The sequence below is a fragment of the Lonchura striata genome, chromosome Z, assembly GCF_046129695.1.
Source record: "Lonchura striata isolate bLonStr1 chromosome Z, bLonStr1.mat, whole genome shotgun sequence".
Lineage (NCBI taxonomy): Eukaryota > Metazoa > Chordata > Aves > Passeriformes > Estrildidae > Lonchura > Lonchura striata.
In genome coordinates, this window is record NC_134642.1 from 55040912 (window position 1) to 55057932 (window position 17021).

Genomic DNA, 17021 nt, shown 5'->3' on the forward strand with positions numbered 1-17021 from the left:
TATCTCCTGCCCAGAAAATAGCATTGGTTACATGGAGCAGAAGAGGATGAAGCACAGTCCATGCAGCTGCAGGACATGGTCTTGCCCCCTCAGGGGACAGTGCTGGTTCCTGTGGGTGGATCATCCAGGAAGAGACTTCAGGACAATCTGTGTGGTCCTCACCATCGCTCTGGTCCCTGACAGCACATTAACAGGGGTAGATATCTGGTAGGTATTATTACTTAATTTTCTGATACTGGTATGTGCCCCAGTATTTACTGTCATTGACCCAACCATGTTCCAGGGTGATTTCTATGTGCTTATTCATCAAGGAAAGGCTGAAAAAGCAATTCTGGCACATACTTCTCTTGCAGCAGGCTTCTGCTCTATCAGGGCTTGTTCAGAGGCAACGCTGTCTGTGGAAATTTTGTTGACTGAGAGAACTGGAAGAAATGTAAGTGCCCTTCTGGCACTAGTGCTTCTGCACAGGTGTTCAGGCAGCAGGAACCTATGACGACAGATATTTGCCGTGCTCTGCAACCTGATACAGGTTGTCAAGTCCAGGCACTGATAGTTCATGGAGAAAAGATGAGGAAGGCTGAGCATCTCACAAAGAACTGGATCCTACCTGTGCTCAGCACTGGCTCCTGTCTGGGCTCTAAGAAATGATGTAGCATGGCCCCCTCCATCCTCTCACTGGGCACAAATAAGTGGATGGGGATTGAAGAGGAATGGTGATCTGTGAATTCTTGCACCTGTATTTATGGCATACTGAAGATACAGCTAGAGCATTCAGGAGGTGCTGTGAAAGCTGCCAATGAGAACACAGGGATGTGTATAAAGGTATGATAATTTGCTTTTTTTTTTTTTTTTTTTTTGCATATACAATGTGGGATTCAAGGTAGAATTTAAAAATATGTAATACATCTTACTATATGATCTAAACAACCTATGTATGCTGAGCTAAGATCATTATCAGTGTAACCTGAATATTACATGGGATAAATTACTTCAATTTTTTTAGAATCTCATACATTTTTACTTAAGTGTTTTAAAATATAGGAAATTATAGTCATCTCTGATGTTCTGATAGATAGTATACTTAAATGCTGATATTGTGCTACTTATTAGATCCAAGTATCAGAATATTAAAATAAAATCAAATGAAAAATGTTAGTGACTTTGTAATTATGACTTCAGAATAATAAGAATGCATTATGGGTTTTCTGGTTTGGAGAATAAATGTTGTTTCAAAGTCACTTCTCTTAAGAGATCCTGAACATAAACCATCACTCCCATACTATATTTTAACTGGAGTATAAAAATGAAAAATATGTTATCTTGGATTAGTGACCTTTTTATTCTCCTGTAACAGCTCTAAGCTATTGCCCACAATATATTTCCTTTTGCTAAGTCTTTATGTTGTCATGGAACCTATTATTTTAGATGAGAATGTTACTTCTGGAAAAATTCATTGGTCTCAGTCAAAGGATTTTGTATTATTCTTTCTCAAAGGAAAACAATGTGTTGGCTTTCATTTCTATCAGACATGTCAAAGCTGGCATAAGCAGCAGGTTACTTCATTAATTCAGTAATTTAAGGTACATCAACTTGCTTTTCTAACAGAGAGCACCTCTGTTACACTACACTTGGTATTACAGTTTATATTCAGAACATACTTGAAGGCTGCCACTCACACTATTATATTTTGTATTTTCAGACTTTCCTGTATAATCTATGGTCCAAAATTGTGAAATCAGAGTATATTTTGTTCTACATGTGACGCTAGGTGTACTCCCTCTGCTGGTAAATTCCAACCTCCGCTGTACAGGGTTTACCATTTCTCTATATTGATCAAGTAGCTGCACTGGCAGAGAACTATGCACACTAAAACTTACTGTGAAAATAATGTGACTGGAGCCTGTCTTTGTCCTTTTTTACAAAGTGGGTAACAAAAGCCACAAAGATGTACTAAAAAAAACAGAATAAAATCTGTGCAGCCCTTAGACAGGTAAAAAATACTTCTCACATTGTCCATCCCAGAAGATGAGAAATATACAAATGAAAAAAGGGGTGAAAAATAACTTGCAATATTGAAAAAATACAAACCTACTGAATCAAAGCCAAGTAGTTTTTGTCTTTAGAAAAACCATTTCCCTTGATAGCTATGAGCAATTACCATAATATGCATTCTCAAACGCACAACTGCTTCCCAGAAGATCTATCTGAAACTGGTAGAAAGAGGTCATCCCATCCATCTATCACAACAGACAGACAACAAGCTATATCAAAAAGGAATATTCAACACTTCACAGCCAAAATACCAAGATATAAAGCTGATAGCACAGGTCTTGGCTAGTCCTTCAAACGTGATTTAGCTGATGAAACAGGTCCAGGCTTAATAATTTTATACTCTATAGACAAGTGAAAAACTGAAAAATTATTAAATTCTTAAATGTAAGAACTTGAAAATTGTCTGCTAAAATTTTCAAAAAAGAATCAGTCAGAAAGAAAATATGAAACACATAAATGCAAAACACTAATCATAAGAAAACAAGATATCATCTGTACTTTCATTATGGGGTTAATAACAGCAGCATTTTACAAAAGACATGAGAAACAGATTTTTTTTTTTTTAATGTAATGTTTAAGCCCCAGGCCAAGAATATTTTGTGTCTGCAGAGGACAGCAAAAATATCTACATTAATTAAAAGTACTTCAAGGAACAGCAACAAAAATAATAAAAAAATTAAATTGTCTCTGAGGAAAAACTGAGGAAGCAATGAAAGATGTGATACTAATATAATATATAAGAAGTTTTAAAGGATGGTGTAAAGAAAAGTGATGATAAAAAAAATCTTATATTTCCCTCACAGTGTCGCAAGAAGTAAAATCTTACTTGCATATGGGAAAGTTTTAGGCAGATAATAAGAAAACTTCCTAATAGAGAACCTACTCTTCCTACTTCCCAATAAGAACCTACTCTTTCAAGAGACACTGTACAGTATTTTGGACATGTTTTGCATGAATGACCTGTATGTATGTGGCCTCAGAATAGGGACCAGATTGGGTCTCTTTCTGCATTCTAGGTGGAAAGATGCCATGTCTTAATGCTAGACCTACACAACTAGGGTATCCTACTGCTGGGTATGCTCAGTTTTAGACTAGCGCTAAATGCAAGAACATCTGATTTCTTTCATTACATTGTAAATAACCACATTTTATGGATTCTTGAAAAATGCTTATCAAGAGACAGAATTAAACAGTCATTTTTTTTCCTTGCCTCAGAGTTTTCATGAGAAAGGTGACTATTTGGTAATGCTTGTTGTAAAACTTACTTATTATGTTTGGCATCTTCTGCCACTGAATGGTACCAGGGAGTCTGGATCTGTTGTTTTTCCTCCTTCATCCACACTCCACATATTTTTTTTCAATTTTATTTATATCTAGAAAAGAAGCCACAGGGGATTTGTCTAAAAGGGAAGCATCCAACAGAAACAAGTGTTCCAGTTCACGTGAAGCAAATAGTAATCCTGAAATGTAAACCAAAATCACTTAGATCATTCTGTCACAATATAAATCCTGCACAGTATTTTCTTAAGAATTCTTTAAAGAATGATCTTGTCTTCCACATTTGTTCAGCATGTTCAGTTACTTTTCTCAGTTTGGTATCTGTCTCTGATAACATTCTGCCTTATCATGGGATTGTAAGAAATGAAGTTGGAATGGACCTCAAGAAATTTCTGGTTCATCACAGTGCCTTATGTTAATCTGTCTCCTATCTGACAATATGCACAGATGAATTTTAAAACTTACAATTTTTGGTTTTCATTTCCATTCTTGAAGAAGACTAATAGGAAAGTTTAAAGGTAGAGGGAAAAATTCTTAACAGAACCTAGGACAATATGGTGATCCTCCCTTCCTACCTACCATCATTCTACTCTGTAGAATGAGTATTTTTTTCCTTTTACTCCTGATGCTATTTTACAGATTATTTTGCTAGAATTGTTGTTTCCTTGCTTCTGTCTTTCCTTTGTCCTTATTTTCTGTTATTTTCAGAGATGATGGTACAAAGAGAACTAAGCAAAATGGCTGGCTGTAGAAGAGCTGTCAGAAGTAGAGTATCTTTTCAGTGAAAAAAATAGAAATGCAATAGACTCAGAGATTATGCTGGTAATTAGTAATGTTGATAATCATCTTGAGACACTCCCAGTGCATTTTCCCCTACTCTGATTGAATTTATGTTGTGGTCTGGATACATGATGTGTAAAGACACAATGATTATCCAGCAGCTCATTCTCTCCCTCACTTCTCTGGACATCAGATTCCCTTCTCTACTCTTTTGGGATGAATCTGATGCCATTAGTATGACTGAAAGCCAGGCCAAAAGTGATAGCTGACCTCCCGCCCATGTACTTATAGGAATCTAATGTGTTGGAAAAGAGCTCTAGGGAAAAATCCAGCCTGTTTCTTGGAAGGTTTTTTATGCAATGTAAACCCACAGGTAGAAAATAACTCTGCAAAAGAGAATAGTTAGTAAAATTATTGAAAAATGCCTGGAGAATAGCATCATACCATTCTATGCTCCATGGTGATGTAGTATGCGCCACCCATGATTTATCAGAACTGTTTAGTTATGCTAAATTTGGATTTCAATAAGAAAAATTTTTGCAGAGTTTTTTGCCATCAATTTTTAACCTCCTTTGTGATTCTTTTCCCTTCCTTTATTCCAGTAACTGATGCTGTGCCTGCATTGTTCTGCAGCCTGTGCCATTGTCAGATTTGTGACCAGCTGGAAAAAACAGTAACATCTTCTGCTGCAGCTGGACTGCTGTTCATTCAAGTGCTGCTCTGGAATGGATATCCCATTATAGCAGCTGGATTGTGAACCCCCAGTTTATAAATTATAATTAAAATGAAAAAGACCAAAAAAAAATTGTGCACAGAGGGAATGTTAAGCATGTTTTTTTTTTATATATAATATAACTCAATAGGCTTAGACCTTTTTTCTTTTAATCTTATGCTCTATTTGCAAGAAAAATAATTTAATAAGTTGAAAAGTCTGTTAAATTTCTGAATGCCTGATAGCAAACACTCATTTTCCCTGAAAATAGGGAAGAAAAGAGATCTTAATGTTCAAGCAGTGTGTTGTAACATTTTCTTGTTGATTTGCATTTGCTGCTGTTGACTGAGCAGTATTTTGGGTGGGGACAGTCCATTTCAGAGTGGAATCTGGAAAACACCCACAAAATACTGGGAATTATGCACAGTACATTTATTTTCTGTGGCAAGAAAAATGAGCTGCAGCAACAGGAAACTCCAACAGTATCAGCAAGAAAGCATATAAATCCTTGAAGATGACAAATTAAAAGAAATGTATTTCTATTATTAAAAAATTTGTAGGAATTCCATTTTTTTGGGAGCTATTAGCGAGCCAGCTTCATATGAATTCACAACATACATTCCAGAAAGTCTACTATGTATCAGCAGAAAGAGAGATGAAGAGAAGTGCTAGAGCCTAAGGCTTCACTGATGAAATTGGTAAGTTGGTTCACCAGAAGACAGCTAGAAGTTGAATTTTTAGTGAGTTTTTCTCTAAGAAGAAGTCTAAGAGTTGAAATGGACTATACTTCTGGACATTTACACCAGAAGTAAATTCAGTAGTAAATTTAGTTTGTTGATAATAAAGTTCAGTTTGGAGATCAGCTTCATCATTTTCTCATTTGCCACTATGGGAAAACTTGATACATTTTATTGTTGTGCAAATAGTAAAAATCAAGACTTCCTTAAATTATGGCCTAAAAGTTATGAAGAAAACTCTTACATTATAATTCCCAGAATAACAGGAATTCAAAAAACTAATGGTAGATTTGCGTTTCATGAGCTGATTTTCCCCAGCCATATTATATCAATTTGAATTTGTTTTTCCAGCTCCTTGATATCTCTTTGCATGACTTTAAGTGTTATGAAGTACCCTATAGGCTGAGTTCTGCCATGATGTATAGTGATGTGAGAACCCTTTCTTAAAGTGGTTGGATCCCAGATCAGTGGGAATTCATAACGGCTTGGATGGCTCTACTAGTACTGCATATTGTCTCCTTTTGCTCTTGTAAAAACATCATAAGGTGTTACTATTTAACAGTATCCCAAGTGTCTGGGAGTAAATGTTGAAAATACTGGGGGCATACACAACATTTTTTCTTACCTTGTATGCGTTTGCCTTCTGTGGCTGTATTCAGGACTTTTAGTACTCTCTATAGTTTTTTTTCTTTTTTTTTATCAGAGAGAATCCTAAATCCTTCTCCTACCCTCTGCTTTATAAAAGTACTATAAAAGTATAAAAGAGGTGAATATTTTGCTTTCATTTCATTTAAGAGGAAAAATTCTTGGTCTGCATTTTGCACTATGAAATTTTTTGACTTCAGAGAAGAGATCAGGCAAGCACATGTAAAACACATTGGTGGTCTATAAAACACAAAGAGAAAAGAGTAACAAATGGAGAAGATCTGATCAGCCAAAATGAAGTAATATGTGGTTTTCTTGGGAAAATAATAGTGACCACTCTCTGTATATTAATTAGGAGAAATAAAGAAAAAAATATTACAGTGTAGATGGAACAAAGGGGTATTTGCCACAGGAGAACTTAGATCCTACTGAATGAATACACATTCTGATTCTCAGCAACTATGTGCATTAAGAGTAAGTGACTTTCTGCAAGTAAACCCATTAACAAAATAAATCCATGTTTACTACCTACAGTGTATCTATTTTATGAGAACATATCTCTTAACTGTCCCATTTATGCAATGTGTGCTATGCATTAAAAAAAAGACAGCACATGCATGCTGGTTTATGGAACATTTCTTGAAATCAGCACATTTATCATGTCACTAGATGGTCACCTGCCAAAATTTGTCCACATTCTCTTATCTGCTAATGTGTCAACAATATGTTTATCCTGGTTGTCTAGAGTTTAATGAAATCAGTCAAGTTTCTAGGGAGTATGGCATAGTTTGTATGCTATGAGAATAATGGGAATTTGAGTGTAATGAAAGGAGGTGAATGTATACCTTTAAACTTTCTAAGATATTCAAGCCTTCAAGCCTTTTAATGTCAACAAAATACCCTAATTACTTAAAGAAAAGGACCTGGAGATAAGAGAAGAACTCAGATACTGCGCAGCACCTAAAACATGGAGCTGCCTAAGAAGGTTAATATTTTTTATGTGTGCTCCATCTTTCTCTGTATAAATATCTTATCGATAGTAATGTTGTTTGTCACAAAACTAATGAATCTGTTAAAACTCAGGAAAACCATGTGATACATGAAACTGCACAGATATATTTAATAAAGCCTGTACATTCCAATAATGAGAAACTCAGACTGATGCACTAAGATGTTCCTGAAATGCTATCTGAAGAAAACCTCAATGCTATTTTTCTCCCAGACCAGGCTGATAAATGCATCATGCAAGGACATGCAAGGACAAGCAGTATTTGGAGCAGCTCTGGGAGATGTCCTGGTGGCCTTCCACTCTGGGCAAGCACAGGCAAGGTCAGCAAGGTCCATGTGGTGTCTGGAGACCACTGACATGCTGGATAGTGCTCTGGACAGATTCAGCAGGGAGTAGTTGAGTTGGGTCAGTGTAAACACCTGCACTCTATCTGACCTGCTAACTTCTGAAAAGGAATTTCTCCTAATTGGTCTCTATAAAGAAAACTAATGTTAGGCAGGGGGGAAAAAAAAGCACACATTGGTCAGATACTGGGTAAGAACCTCAGTCTGACCCAGCTGTGCCTTGTCTGTGACAAAGAAAAGTGAAATGAATTGCAAGGTCATTGCACCCTGCCTGTATCAGACTGTCTTTCATACTCAATAAATGATGTGTGATTACAGTAAGCAGTTACCTTTGAGGGAGTATATTTTGGCAAAGCTTCTGCCCTCTCTCTTCAGCGCTGGTACTATGGCTTTGTGCCATGGTATCCTCCTACCTGTCAAAACACTTCAGTCAGAAGGCACTGACTGCTACCAAGTGAGGAGTAAGCCTACTGTAAGGCAGTATGCCTATATGCTAGAATGCTCACAGTGGTGAAGTCTCTGGGCAGAGATGTCACTCCACCCATACTCATAAGGACCATTCTGATATCTTTAGGACATTCTTCTCAAACATAGGGAGAGGTGTCTTAGGAACTAACAGGTTATTTTGTTTAGGTGTCTGGTTCATGGAAAACACAGTGATTGTCTCCTTTATTTATTTTTCCATTTTTACCATTCCAAAATGACTCAGTCAAAGTGTGGAGGGTTTTTTTAAAATTTATTTTATTTTGGTTCCCTTTTCTTGTTTTTTTTTTGTTTGTTGTTGTTTGGGTTTTTTGTTTTTGTTTTTGTTTTTGTTTTTGGTTTTGGTTTTGGTTTTGGTTTTGGTTTTGGTTTTAAATAAGAGGTGATTTTTTGTTATGTTTTGGTTTAGGTTTTTTGTACCTAAGAGTTGATTTTTCTCATTGCTTTCCCTCAAAAGCTCAACATTTGATTTTCTTTTACAGGTAGCATAAACTGAAGACAGATTTTGTTTGCTTACTTTTGCTAAACTTCTCTTGTTAAAAATGACTGATGATTGCTTATCCTTTCTTTTGTGCTTTGAACAGATATGAAATCCCATGCTTTGAGAAAGGAATATAGAAGGGATCATGTATTCATCATCATTCATCATGCACTTCATTGTGCATGTGTGTGCCTGCACTGCAAACTGAGACTGCAGATAAATTCATTTGTCTCTGCAGTGAGCTGTAATTAGATTTCTGACTGGCTGGAAAGTGACTATTCTTTACACTGCAAAACTACAGAGCTAGATTAACTTTTTCTGGAGGCTTTTCAAAAATACCATTTGCACTTTCTGGCATGCACTGAATAATAATGACATAGCGCAATATCTTCTTAATATTTTGTAATGCTATAGCAAATACGAACCCATGTCATCCACTGAGAGCCCACTGGTTTAGGTCATGTATAAGCACCATTTGTTTTGGCTCCATGTAAAAGATGTTATGATCAAGTGAGCAAGACTAAGCCTGAGAGAACATGTGTCCTATACAGTCTTTACTGCTTCACCCCAGAGTAGATGGCATCCTAAAGGTACAGGTGGAGCACCCCAGCATAAGCAGCATCTAGCAGCACAGAGACAGTAGAATAACTCTGGTGCTGGCCTCTCTGTGGTTGATGGCACGCAAGGATGACCACTGTTTGTGCCCACAATCTTTGGCTATCATCTCCATCCCTTAGATATGCTAAAAGCTGAGTCAGTCTCAAAAGATATCAGAAGAGAAAATAGTTAGGTGCCTGATCTAAACTCCAAAATGTATGGATGACTTAAATGAGACTACTAGTTCCTTTGAAACACAAAGGTGTTCTTCAGAGACAGCCAAGGATTTAGAACTTTCTATCTAGCCCTTGAAATAATGTGGATAACCTTCCAAGCCTGTTCTGTATGTAGCAGATGCAAATTTATATTCCCTTGCCTGCGAACATCTTGAAGCAGGAATTCTTCCAGGTCAAATGAATTAGCAGCCTTTCATTTGAGGTGTGTTTTTCCCTGTAACAATGTCAGATTCTTATCTTTTAGGTTGGAATATGCTGTTCTTTTAGGAGTAGTCAGTTTTTCTTTAAAATTTGAACAAAATTGAGGGATGCTTTTAAAGGAAAATAATATAAAATTAATGTCTGCTGCTAAAAAAACCCACAGGAGTGTTCTTTCTTACCATCTTTAATACTGAAGCCTAAAAATGTAGAAAATGTACATCTGGATTAGGAATGTCTTTGAAATTCCAGTAACATCTTTTAATGCTCAGATAAGTTTCTGTTTTGATCAATAGGGTTATCACGTTAAACAATTCTGTGTATATGTGAAACACAGCTGCTAGGGACGATTATTTAATTCTGTTTTCTTTGTGGTGCTTGTTTGTATAGATATCTTGAATGAGTTTTGAATAATACTAAAAACCAATACAGAGAAGATTTGGTTCTCAATATATAAGAACTTGTACCTGTGTGGGAATGACTGAAGGAATACAAAGTATAAATCAGGTTATTTAGTAGAATGGAAGATGGAGAGTGCTGCTACAATACCTCAAACAAAGACACAGGTTTAATAACATCTGATTGTTCTCCCTTTACCTTTCTCCCTTTACCCTTTTTTTTGGCCCTGAATTCTGTATACGACAGCACTGGTCCCTTGGCACCATCCAGAGGTGTTCTTTGATATCACCAAGTCCTTTAGAAAAACATATTTTTAATGTTTCTGTTACTGTTGACTGTTTCATATGTACCAGGCCCACTGTACCATTTTGTTAGCCTCTTCTATTTGTTTATCTTGCCTATTGTTTCTTGCTCTGAACTGTAAGCATTTAAAGGCAGTGGATGTCCTTCTGTACTCAACAAGGGCCAAAAGAGCCATGAGTTGTTCCCGGTGTCTGTGCACCCGAAGTGCTAAGAGGTACCAATATGGAAGATTTGCTGTGACCCAGATGGGAGATACCCAGTTGTTAAAAAGCAGCTGTCAGAAGGACTGCTGTACTACTGTGTGAATGACTTGTTCAATCCTGAAAATTCTTTAAAGGATAATCAAAACTAATCTGCCACTTACTTCAAAACTTGAAAAAAAGGAGCTTGAAACCCTGCAAGAAAACTCACACACATGCTGTCATTTCTACTGGAGGAGAAGAACTTACTGTGCCATATTTGTACTCCTATTGAGTGTTAAGATTAAAACAATTTAACAATTAAAATAAAATACAATATAATACCAATACTAATGATAATAGTAGTAGTAAAGAAAAGAGAAAGAGGAATAAAAGTCAAGAGAAAGAAGTGATGCACAATACAGTGCTCACCATCTGCTGACTGATGTCCAGACTGTTCCCAAGCCATAGCATCACAGGTTGGAAAAGACCCTTGAGACTGTCAAATCCAACCTATGACCTAAAACCCCCTTATCAACTAAACCATGGCACTGAGTGCCACATCCATTCTGTTTTTAAACACTTCCAGAGACAGTGACTCTACCACCTCCCTGGGCAGCCCATTCCAGTGCTTAACCATGATTTAAGTAGAGAATTGTTTTTCAACGTCTAGCCTAAATTTCTCCTGGCACAGCTTAAGACTGCTAAGCTTAAGATCAGCAGCTCCCAGCTGACTCCCCCCAGTTTAAATACTGGACAAAACATTCTATAGTATGGAATAGCCTTATGGCCAGCTCAGATCAGGTGTCCTGATCATGCTCCCTCCCAGCTTCATATGCTCAGTGCCAAAGGAGGGAACAGTAAAAACTCAGTGGTTTGGCAGTGGTTTAAACTAATCCCTTGCCCTGAAGCAGGGTTCTAAGACTACAATAATAAGGCACTGTTCAGGGAGACTCAGGGAGCCCTTTTTGCACAGCTGAACTTCCAGGTACCTGTCAAGGGATTGCAGCCTGCTGGAGTTGCAGCCCCAGCCTATTTGCACTTCAGAGCTGTAGGCTTGGTTTCACAAATAGCTCTAATCTTAGCTTCTTTATAGACGGATTTATTACAGCTTAACTACAGCTTGCACTTATGCAGTATATGTTAAATACCAGACCACGCTGACTGATCAGCTGTAGCCTTAGCAGATCAAGTAGCCAACATGACTTTGAGTAAACATCCTATGTTATAGAGTTGGTAATGCTATTTAATTTTTTCAGTGACTATGCCCTTCTTATTACTATTTCAATTCAGCAGTCACAGAGAAATCTTTCTACTTTAAATGAGAAATACTATATAGACTTTACAAATAGAAATAAACTCATAGTTGATTAAATATTTTTTATGTTTTTTCAGTTTGTACCAAATTACCCTAGTTTTATCAACGTAAGTACAAATTCTGGAGAAGGCGCATTTAATATGATGTGCTTTGGGGTAACACACAAAATATGACATGAATGTAAATAAGGTTTGTCATCTGTATATTTTTCCAAAAATTATTTCATTTTTTTTACTCTCATGAGACTTTGAAAAGCATTTTACAAAGTACCTTAGATATTAAATATCCTTTCCATAAATAGCCACAAATAAGCAAGAAAAAGCAGTTCTGAGCCACAAGAACTGGCTTTGGATTCAAAATATGTCTTGAACACACCAAGAGCTTAAATTTTTGTGTGCCTTCTAGACAGGTTTGTGCTAAAAGATAAGATTAACTTGCTTTAGATCTAAACACGACACTTTGCTGGGCATTCTACATTTGATTTTGGAAAATCTAGTGCATTTATTTCTTTGAAATACCAACTGATCCAAAAGAAAAAGATAAGCTTTTAAGGCCAGATGTTAAATTTTTGACATATTAAGCATGAATATATTCATACCTCTACAATTAATTTAGGCATTAAAATTATTCCAGTTGCAAATTAATTCAAGAATTCTTATCCCACCTTTCATAACTCAAATTTTAAAAATCCTAAAGTTGTTCCTACCCTGGACTTTCACAGCCCATTTTTTTTTAAATCTAACTTAAATTGTAATCTATTTCTCAAAGGCCCTGTTCTGTTCAGGTACAACTACACAATCAAATGAAGATATGGCTGTAATATGTGGTAGTTTTTCCACACCAACCTCATAGAACAATCACTGGTAACAATAACAGTCATGGCATCAGTGCAGTTTTCATTTTATCAGAAAAGAAGCTCTCCAGGGACCCTTAGTTAAATTAAAAGCAGTATACTAGGGTATGGTACAGCTACACTTTAATAGGCAGGCATATCTTTCCTTTCTCATCAAAACCACCAAGAAGGTTAGGAGCACAAATCTTTTTTGACCAGTGGTAAAATTTGTTAAACTAACTCATTGAGGCACTTCATATGTCTTCCTCTCACTTATCTTCACTGGTTATACATACCAAAAATATTGTTCTTCTGTCCATCTATCAATCAATCTATCAGCAAATGAGGTTGTTTGAGCTACTGGTGAACTAACATTATACTAATGGTCCCTCTGGAAGAATACAGCATGCTTCAGCTTTGTAAAAATAATTGTCCTTTTGCTGTGAATTTGCTAAGTAGGTAAAACATACTACATAATATCATGCTCTAAGAAAAAAACATTAACTACTTCTGTATTGATAGAGATGATGGTTAACAAGAATCTTCTGCAATCATCTTTCTTGCTGCATTTTATTCTGCTGCTATAAGAGCCACTAAGTAAGTGTGTGGCATTAACAGTAGTCCAGCAGTTAGTGTGGATCTCTGCTGTTACACATTATAGTCCATAGCCATTATTTTTTAATCTAAGGAGAGCTTGGATCTGTATGTAGGCATGTTTTAATCTCACAATAACTTCTCTAAACCAGCCCAGCTTGTCTTCTTTTACTTCCATATTCTTTTTGGCCCTGAGTTCTGTTTTGTGCTGGTTCAAGATACAATAATAGTATGTTAATTTCTCTTCCTTCTGAGGACTTGCAAAAGCTTTCAAAGCCTGACATATAAGAGCATTTATTTTAAAAATATGCAGATACTGCTTATCTGAGGGTTTGAGATATCTGGATCTGGATCTGGATCTGATACTGCAGTATCTGGATTAGATACTGCTGATCCAGAGAGGTTGAGTGACATACCCATAGGAATCTTCTGTTGTAAAGGAATAGAAATGTAGAAAATTGTGACAAAAGCAGTATTTTGAGCCTTAGAAAACATCTCTAGGTATAAGACATAGGCTGCAGACATGCAGAATAATTCTTAGAGGAACTAGCAAGTAACATTTTACTCTACACAACTAAATGAAATAGGATTTCACATTTCATTTAAGACCTGATATTTTTGTCTAGAACATGCAGAAAAATCAATCTGAATTAACTTTTAAAATAGATTGCCTAAACCACTTTAAGTTTCTGCATAGCCAACTCTCATTTAGAATGTATTAATTTATTTTGGAAGTAAATGTAGTTAGATTGAATTAGGGCCACTTTAATTTTGTACAAGAATGTGCAAATAATGCAGTTAAAGTAATCACAACTTTAAATTCACACCTTTAGTTAATTTGCATTAATTTTATTGAGTGTTCCCAGACATATAAATTCCAAATCTCGCTGAAGTCAATAAACATTCCTTCAGATGCGTATTGTTATGTACCCAGATAGAACAGAGCAAGCAAGACAGCCTAAAGGAACATGTCCTGACAGCCAATAACGCTGCAGACAGAAGGTGGAGTTTCCTATCTAGTAACAACTATGGTAAAAGCACCTGTGTCTTGTGAGTGATATGATCCAGTACCTGAATGCTGAAAACACTTAAAATCACCTACTGTCAACATTTCATTATAGCTGTGATAGTCACATTTTTGATAGAGAAATAATGTTATCAAAATTGACTGCAGTGGGTTGCTCCCTTTTGTCAGGCAACATCACCTATAACAACTGAGAGGCATTTAATGAGCTGTGGGTGTTCATTGCACATGCCAAATTTCCTTCTTTCCTTGCAAACTGCAGGTCTTAATGACCTGATTTGCTGTAGACATGATGGCCACCCACTGGCAGCTGTGTCTGTGCTCCGTACAGATTGCTTCTTTCAGGAGCTGCAAATGGAAAAGTCTGAAAGAGCATTTATTTGAGCTACTGAAAAAGCAGTGGGAGATTTGAAGGAAGAAGGCAGGGGCAATACAGTCTCTAATAGGTCTCATTTTTACTCTAACATTGCAGATTAAAACTTACATGACAACAATCCACGTGCCAAGTGAGCTACAGGATTTCTGCCCAATATCTCTGTTCAGAGGTAACAAAATGCAATGGCTGCGTGACTAAGAAATGCCAAGGTATGAACATGAAGCAAATCACTTGGCAGTAGCTGCATGTGAAAAACAGACTGTTCTGAGAAGTGAGAGAAAGCAGATGTCTGGCCATCAGGGCTAGGTTGACTGAAATTTGCTTTTACACATGCAAGTTGAAAATATGGTAGCACTGTGAATCTCAAAATTTAAAAATTAAAACTGGATGGCAAACATTTAGCTGTGTTTGCTACTTCAATAAGAGGAAAATTTATCAAAATACTGTTTAAAAAACTACTGAGTTGCAAACACTGCTATCACTGATTTTTTTGGAAGAAGAAGTTAAGGTATAAGCAATTCTTATTAAAATATTTTTAACACAGCTAATCTGATTCAGTTTTGCTTAATTTTACTTTAAAAGGTAGTAATTTTAAAAAGTTGCATGGGAATAGTCAATCTAAATTCCTCTTTCCAACACATGCACCAGATTTCTAATGAAGAGAGATTTTTTAAACTGTCTTGGCTTCGGTCCTAATCTTGCATAATATGAAACACAAATCCTAACATTTATATTTTTAACACATACAAACCACCTGACAATTTCATCTTAAAATGAAACTTTGCACCTACATTTAAATGAAAATTTATAGCAGGCTACTATATTGATAAAACATTCTAAATCCATACTTAGACATTTAAATATAAAACAGTCTTCTTTTAGAAGAGCAACATTATTCTATTTATAAATAAAAATGTTTGGTATCCATGGGCCTTTGGATAATTTATTTTAAGTACATCAAGCTTGCTCATACATATAAATTATTACTGAGAGAGAGGAAAAGAAAGAAAATACAGCTGATAGAAAGAGGAGTGTGTATATATCGAATGCAATGCATGACAGATTACTTTTTTGCACTTGTTGTAAAATTTTTCAATTTCCAGTAAGGTGTCATTTTAATTATGCTTGGAAACCAACAAATTTCAAATCAGTAACAAATTTCTCTCAGTAGCAAGAAACAGATTAGGGACATGGACTACAGACAGCTTGCTCTTGAGTTTTTCAAATCTGCGATCCTATTTTATAGCTCTAGCCTGGCTAAAAGTGTCTAATAAGTCATCAGAAGTTTAATGTATGAGTGCATGAGCTCCAGGCAGCAGTGAGCTTATGGTATCCTTTAACAGCTGTGCCTCCCACTCTCTTCCATGGAAGCTGGCCAATAGCATTGATCCTCCTGGGTTTCAGTTCAGCAGTGGAAATGAAATAATTATTTTAAAGATTTCCCCTGACTTGACTAAATGTTGTTTATACTAGCCTCTTCTTGTGAGCAGTTTATCAAAAGAAGATGTTCAGCAATCTTTTAATTCAAATGCTACATCTCAAGGTTGAGGAAACTTCATGTACTCCAGGGCAAATCATAATGAAAATTCAAGGTTTAGAACCATCATTTTAATGGCAAAATACTTACTTTATCCTTCCCTATTTCATTTAAGCCATGGGCTTTCTATTATGATTATTTATGGTTATCATTTTGGCTGCTCTGAGCAGCAGTGTCTTAGCGTACTTGTCTTCTCTGCTCAGGATGAAAAATGAAGTTTGAAAGAATGTTCATTACCTTCATGGCATGTGTTGACTGCACTGATTCTTCATCTGCCAAACTGCATATGCTGGTTTCTGGCTCATCTGAAGACCCCTGGAACTAAAAGTAATTGATCACATTAATTCTAATATAATCCCACACAGACCATGCTACCACTGCAGCTTGTTAACCTTATATGCAAACTGTTTATTTAAACTATCTGGATGACATCATGAAAACTACCTTCAATACATCAAAAAAGTATGAAATTAAAGCTCATTTTAATATTTTTTCAAAGATATGACTTGGGTTATGCTACATTTTCTCTAAAAAACAGAATTTGGAACTTTAGCGCTTACAGAATTAATTTCAATTCAGTTGGGCCTACTTTCCAAATAATTGGATTTTCACCAACTCTTTAAGAAACTAACTTTCAAATTTTCAAGTGTACCACAGAAGCCTTGTACACAGTGTGAAGTAGCAGTTGAAGGATCCAGGCAGCAATTTTCTGAACTGTGTGGTTCCATTTATATAATATAATCACAGAATGGCCTGGGCTCAAAAGCACCTGAAAGATCATCTAGTTTCAACCCTGGTGCCATGAGAAGAAAGGTGATTCTCATTCTTGGATTTCATGGACTTTTACATCTAAGTCAACTCCCTGAGAGATCTGTATCACACCTTACAAACCCCAGTCCACCTATTA

General features: G+C 36.2%; 1 long non-coding RNA gene across 3 annotated transcripts in view; it reads left to right on the top strand.

The window, feature by feature from the left end:
* Window positions 1–484: 484 nt before the first annotated feature.
* LOC110479152 (uncharacterized) overlaps window positions 485–17021 on the top strand; it is a 72545-nt gene continuing 56008 nt past the window's right edge. The window contains exons 1-2 of one of the 3 annotated variants that reach the window (XR_002466874.2): window positions 485–822; window positions 14674–14786. This is a non-coding gene — a long non-coding RNA (uncharacterized LOC110479152). The remainder of the gene's footprint in view (window positions 823–14673; window positions 14787–17021) is intronic. The other 2 variants (XR_002466872.2, XR_002466873.2) reach the window with 2 other exon arrangements.